Source organism: Theropithecus gelada, chromosome 6 (genome assembly GCF_003255815.1).
Source record: "Theropithecus gelada isolate Dixy chromosome 6, Tgel_1.0, whole genome shotgun sequence".
NCBI lineage: Eukaryota > Metazoa > Chordata > Mammalia > Primates > Cercopithecidae > Theropithecus > Theropithecus gelada.
Window position 1 is genome coordinate 138,579,737 of NC_037673.1, and position 6,270 is coordinate 138,586,006.

Genomic DNA, 6,270 nt, shown 5'->3' on the forward strand with positions numbered 1-6,270 from the left:
TTGTAGTGAACTGAGATCACGCCACTGCACTCCAGCCTGGGCGACAGAGCAAGACTCTGTCTCAAAAAAAAAAAAAAAAAGGGACAGAAAGCACTTTGTTGGTTTACACTGTACTCAGCACCCCAGCACATGGCAAATACTTAAATGTCAGCCATACAAGATGGAAGCTGGTACTATACTGCTATCAGTATGGGTATGCAGTGGAAATGCTGCTATATAATCCTAGCAATTTTTTTTTTTTTTTTGAGACAGGGTCTCCCTGTCACCCAGGCTGGAATGCAGTGGCACAATCTTGGCTCACTGCAGCCTCGACCTCCCCAGGCTCAAGTGATCCTCCCACTTCAGCCTCCCAAAGTGCTGGGATTACAGGTGTGAGACACTGTGCCTGGTCCTAGCCACAGCTTTAGGACAGAAATAAAGTTTAAGGCTACGTGTCCAACTCTCTTTTGACTGTCCTCTCAGTTTATTATTCATTAATACCTTTAATGAATACATTTAATGAGTGTCTGCCACTCCTATGCCAGATGCTGTACTGGAAGCTTCCCAAAAGGTGTGAGGTATATTGAAATTACTGGTCCTCCAGACTCTCAGGGCAGTGGGTGAGACCTGGGGAGGACAGAGCCTCTGGATATCAGGGTCCCTGGAAGTGACCTTGTTGGTTTACCTCAGTGGACAACCCAAATACCACGTTTATGTGGATTGTGAAGAAGTCCGGGAAGCACTAGAGTCGTGGACAGAAGAGGCCAAGTTGCCTGCTCTCATCGAGCTTATTCCCCAGTGGGGAAGACAGGCTGCAAACGAGTCAGCAAATCACGGTCCACTGTAGGAATGGTAGCAGAGAACCAGATGCAGAACAGGAAGAATCAGGGCATGGTCAAGTGTTACTGATACATCATTAAGGGTGATGTCACTTTTGTAGAATTTTTTTTGGAGACACTATAGATTGGTTCATAAAATCACATTTCTTAGAGAGACAGAAAACCTGGCTCCTATTCTTGGTTTTGCAACTAAGCTTCTGTGGGACCTTGGGCAAGCCGCTTGTGTCCTCTCAGGGTCTCACATCTCCATCCATCGAATAGAAGTAGGTGGACTGAACCAGTGATTGAACCCTCATATTTCGGGGAGATCACTTACCTCTCTGGGAATCTGGAAAGTATCCCTCAGAAAAAAAGCACACAAAAAAACACAGAAATTTATCTATAATATCAAAGGGTTCACCAACAGTCCTCTCTCTGTAACCCCCAATGCCTGAACACACAGACAAATTCTAGGCTAAGAACCACTGGCCTCTACAACCTCAGTCCTTTCTGGGATGATGACTCTGGAAACTGCATCTGAGTCCCATGCCTGCGGGGTGGGCATCCTCAGGAAGCCACCAGACCGGGGCTGGGACATTATGATGGTTTGAGTTAAAGTGCCCAAGGAGGCCAGTCAGACCTGACACTAGCCAGCATCAAGCGCGGAAAACAGGCGAGGCGTAAGGGACATCAAGGTGCAAACACAATGATTGATGGCAACGGGCATCCAGCCCAGGGGAACTGGGCATTGGTACTTAATTGGGAGAGGTACTGAAGGAGACTGAAGGGCTGTGCCTGGTTTGGGAAGGGAAGCTGCCCTTCTGCTCTAGCCCATCGCTGCATTGGGGAATGGGGTCCCAGCAGGGCAGCTCTCAGTATTTTTCAGGAAAAGTTTTGATCAGAATTTGAAATCTCTTAATTTCTGAATGATGACAACCAACAGTTTTTCAATCACTGTGATCCAACAGTTTGTGACTTCCTGCCTACATGGCCCAGACTGCCAGGCTGAAGACGATGAAACTGAGGCTAAGAGGAGAGGAAAGGCGAGTTATTCTATCCTCTACTCTCCCGTCTTTCAGATATTAACAACAGTTGTCAATGCTGGGCTGAGTGCTGTGCAAAGTCACAATCTAATCTTCCAACTACTATTAGAAGGGCAGCCACTCTCCCAAGATCACAGCTAGTGAGGGCGGCAGAGCAGTGGCCCATGCAGCGGATTGTAAGGCTCTGTGCTCTTCCTCACCATATTGTTCTAAAAGGAGTGGCCAGTGGAAGGAGCAGTCACTTCTCAGAGAGCCCCAAGGCCCACACCAGGCATACTCTGGGAACTGGCCCTGGCTGGATGGACACTAGTTCTTGAATCCTGTTAGATGTGCATCTTAGAGTGCTTTAGTAATCCAGGGCTGGCCAGGGAAATGGTCAAGGCGTGGCCTGGCAGGATTGAGTGGAGCACTATTTGTAACATGGGGTTCCCCAACTCCTTCCCCGTCCACCACACCCCAGCTGCTTCGGCTCTCTGGTCCTGCCCCATCCATCTGACCCCAAGGCTGGCACAGGAGGAATATGCCTTTGACCCTGGAAAAGCAGGAGTGGCCTGCATCTACACCCCTCTGTCTCTGTGTAATGCATCTTTTCCACAAAGCCACCAGATGCTGACTTTTTTTTTTTTTTTCTTTTTTTGAGACAGGGTCTACTCTGTCACCCAGGCTGGGGTGCAGTGGTGTGATCTCTGCTCACCCAGCCTCTGCCTCCCGGCTTCAAGCAATTCTTTCCCCTCAGCCTCCTGAGTAGTTGGGATTACTATTGGTGCCAACTATTATTAGAAGGGCAGTCACTCTCCCAAGATCACAGCTAGTGAAGGTAGCAGAGTGGTGACCCAAGCAGCGGACTGTACCTGCCACCATGCCCAGCTAATTTTTGTATTTTTAGTGGAGACCATGCTGGTCTCGAACTCCTGACCTCAAGTGATCTGTCTGTCTTGGCCTCCCAAAGTGCTGGGATTACAGGTGTGAGCCACCACACCTGGTCAGACCCTGACTTTTTGAATTATCTGAAGCAATTTACAGCCCCCTCTCTCCTCTGTAAGATTATTGCCCCTTCCCCAAACAGTCTCTGGCCATCACAGCCCAAATTATTCTTTCTATTGTAGAGGAAATCAGGAACGCTGGCCAAAAGCAATGTTGTGTGGAAATAGAAGATCCTTCCTAAGGTCAGTTTCAGAACAGTGTTGTTGTTGTTCAGTGGTTAGACCTGGGCTCAAGTCCCATCTTGATTAGTCTATGTGTTATTTGTTGAAACAAACTACATATTCTATCAACTTCTACAGAAGCACAAGTGGGAAGGAAGGCTCTTTCTGGGGACACTGGAAAGCAACCCAGGGCAGGTATGAATTGAACTGATCTTAGATCTGAAAGCGCAGGGCCTTAGCAAGCAGCTCACTGACTTTGGAGGCATATCCTCAGGGTGAAAATTCCAGGCCTACCACTTATCAGCTGTGTGGCCATGGGCAAGTGACTTTATCTCTCCGACCTTTGCTTTTCTCCTCTATACAATGGGGCTGATTACATCAACCTAATTTGACTGTTTTCAAGATTGTAAATGATGGTCGGGCTGGGTGGCTCACCCTGTAATCCCAGCTACTCAGGAGGCTGAGGCAGAAGAATTGAGTCTGGGAGGCAGAGGTTGCAGTGAGTTGAGATCACACCACCCACTGCACTCCAGCCTGAGAGACAGAATGAGACTCCATCTCAAAAAAAACCAAAAAAAAAAACAAAGAAAACCAACAAAAAAGTAAATGATAATGCATCTGTGCTCGGAAGTGATAATTACTGTAATTATTATTTTATAAGGCCACTTGGCCACTGTTACCAGAGGGCTTAATATTATAGAAGTAATCAGTCTGCAGGTATTCTAACTGCTGATTCCAATTCGAATATCACCCAGGTGGGGCGCAGTGTCTCACAGCTGTAATCCTAATACTCTGGGAGGCCAAGGCGGGAGAATTGCTTGAGGTCAGGAGTTTGAGAACAGCGGTTCGAGACCAGCCTGGGCAACATAAGACCCCTGTCTCTCCAAAAAAAAAAAAAAAAAAAGCTAGGTATGGTGGCACATGCATGCAGTCCCAGCTACTCAGGAGGCTGAGGTGAGCGGTTCCCCTCAGCCCAGGAAGTTGAGGCTGCAGTAAGCTAAGATCATGCCACTGCACTCCAGCCTGGATGACAGAGTGAGATCCTGTCTAAAAAAAAAAAAAAAAAACCAAAAAATAAAAAATAAAAAACAAAAAATAAAAAAACCCATACACACACCAGAAGAAAAAAAAAGAAAAAAACCAAAACAACGCATTACCTAGAGTTCCACTGTCTTGATCTGTAGATCATGGTGTTTTTTGTTTTTTGTTGGTTCAGAGTCCTGTCACCCCCTCCACCATGTCCAATGGGAGGGAAGCCAATCAAGAGAAATTTACCTGAGTCTCTTCAGTTACAGGAAAGAAAAGGGCAGGCCCAAGGGAGGACAAGGTGGGAGAGGAAGGGAACAGGAAGGGTTCCAACCCTTGCAACAGTTAAATGTTAATATAGGTGTCAGCATAGGAAGTGTCTTCTAATGACAGAAGGAACAGAGGGAGTTTTTCAATCATCTCCTGCTTAACACATACAGATGTATTCATAATTATCCCTTGCCTCAGGCCTTGAGGCCCAGGTGGGCTCCAGAAGGCCTGTGTTCCTGCCAGACAAGAGTCCTTAAAGAACATCATGTAGACAATTGGAATGCCATTTATCGTGCAAAACACAATAAAACCCCAAGCTCTCTTCCTGTCTCACAGACCCATAAATTATGAAAATTATACCTGCCCTAGGCCATGGACATATTGTTTTATTAAAGTTCCGATGAATAAACTTAAGGCTCTTAAAAATGTCCTCTTGGCTTTCATCTGGCACACACCTCCAGCATGGAGCTGGCCGCCCGGGTTAGTTTGATTGGTTCACAAATGTACTTTGGAAAGTGGAGCTCACTTCAAGTTGCAGGTTCAGCAAGTGGGAAAGGCTGTCTGGAGAGCTGTAGGAGGGAGCCGTGGACTCCTGGCCAGATGAGGAGGCTGCCTGGGGGGTTCTCTTGTCACCAGCTCTGTCCCCCTCTCCAGATCATTCTTTTTGTTGGGATGAGCATCAGGCTTGGTGCCTTCAAAGGAGCTCTTTGGTTATGGGTGTGGAGAGGGCTGAATTCTGTTTCTTTCTCTTTAATTTTAAATTCAATCACTGGGGAGCCTTTGATGTACTCCATTCTGGGCTTCTTCCTTCTTCCCCAAATGCTAAATCCTTCAGTTGATATGTTTTTACCCTGTACCTCTCTATCTCATACTGGGTGCAGGACAACTTCTCTGAGCTTCAGTGTCTGCATCTCTAAGAGGGAAAGAATAGCGTCTGCCATGGATGTTCAGTACCTGAAGAAAAGAAACCATTCAATAAATGCTGGCCATTATGACTACTCCAAAGCCATTTTATAACTGGGAACCAAAGGCATGGGGCCAGAGGGATAAAGACAGAAGGGCGCATGTGGAACTACTTCTCTAGATACTGCTTGGCTCCCGTTTCCCCAAGAGCATTTGGGTGCCTGAGACGTCATTCAGCACTCAAACCGTTGTATAGATTTTTGTCATTGTTTTTAATCTCCAAGCACTAGAAATTGTTAAAGTAGAACCAGGGGCAGGCCTGCCCCATGTGCCCATCCATAAGGAAACCCAAGACTGAATCAAAGTGTGGTGTACACGAACTGGGAGTGAGCCAATTAAAAAGACTATTATCTCTAAGTGCCAGTGACTTACCTTGTCAGTGAAGCAGGACTTGGAGCATTACTTAACCTTGGTCCACAATGCAGGAATGGGACAGGCCACATGGTCTGGCCACAGAGAGAGAGGTCAGTACCTATCTTTATTCTAAAAGTTCTAGAGCAGACAAGCCCACGTTGAAGAACATCCTTTGTATCTTCTTAGGCAGTGCCTGGGGATCCTGGCACACATTTGGATGTCTCTTAAGAGGAACTCAAGGTTTGGATTTCATAAAGGATCCTGGGAGGCTGTAATTGGTAACCCCCAGAAAAACCAAGAACCAGACCCACAGTTCCTGATCTGTCTCTGCCACTCCCCTTTCTTCCCCCATCCCTCACCATTGGTTATCTCCCCCCAGTTATTGGTAATAGAAAAAAAAATTTCTAGAAAACAAGAGGTACATGTTCACATGTTCAAAATAAAGTCCAACTTTCATCCTGATTGGCATATGAATAAAAGCTCATTAAAAAGTTCCCATAGGGGGCTGGGAGTGGTGGCTCATGCCTTGAGAGACCGAGGCGGGTGGATCGCCTGAGGTCAGGAGTTCCAGACCAGCCTGGCCAACATGGTGAAGCCTCATCTCTACGAAAAATACAAAAATTAGCCAGGCATGGTAGCGTGTGCCTATAGTCCCAGCTACTTGGGAGGTTG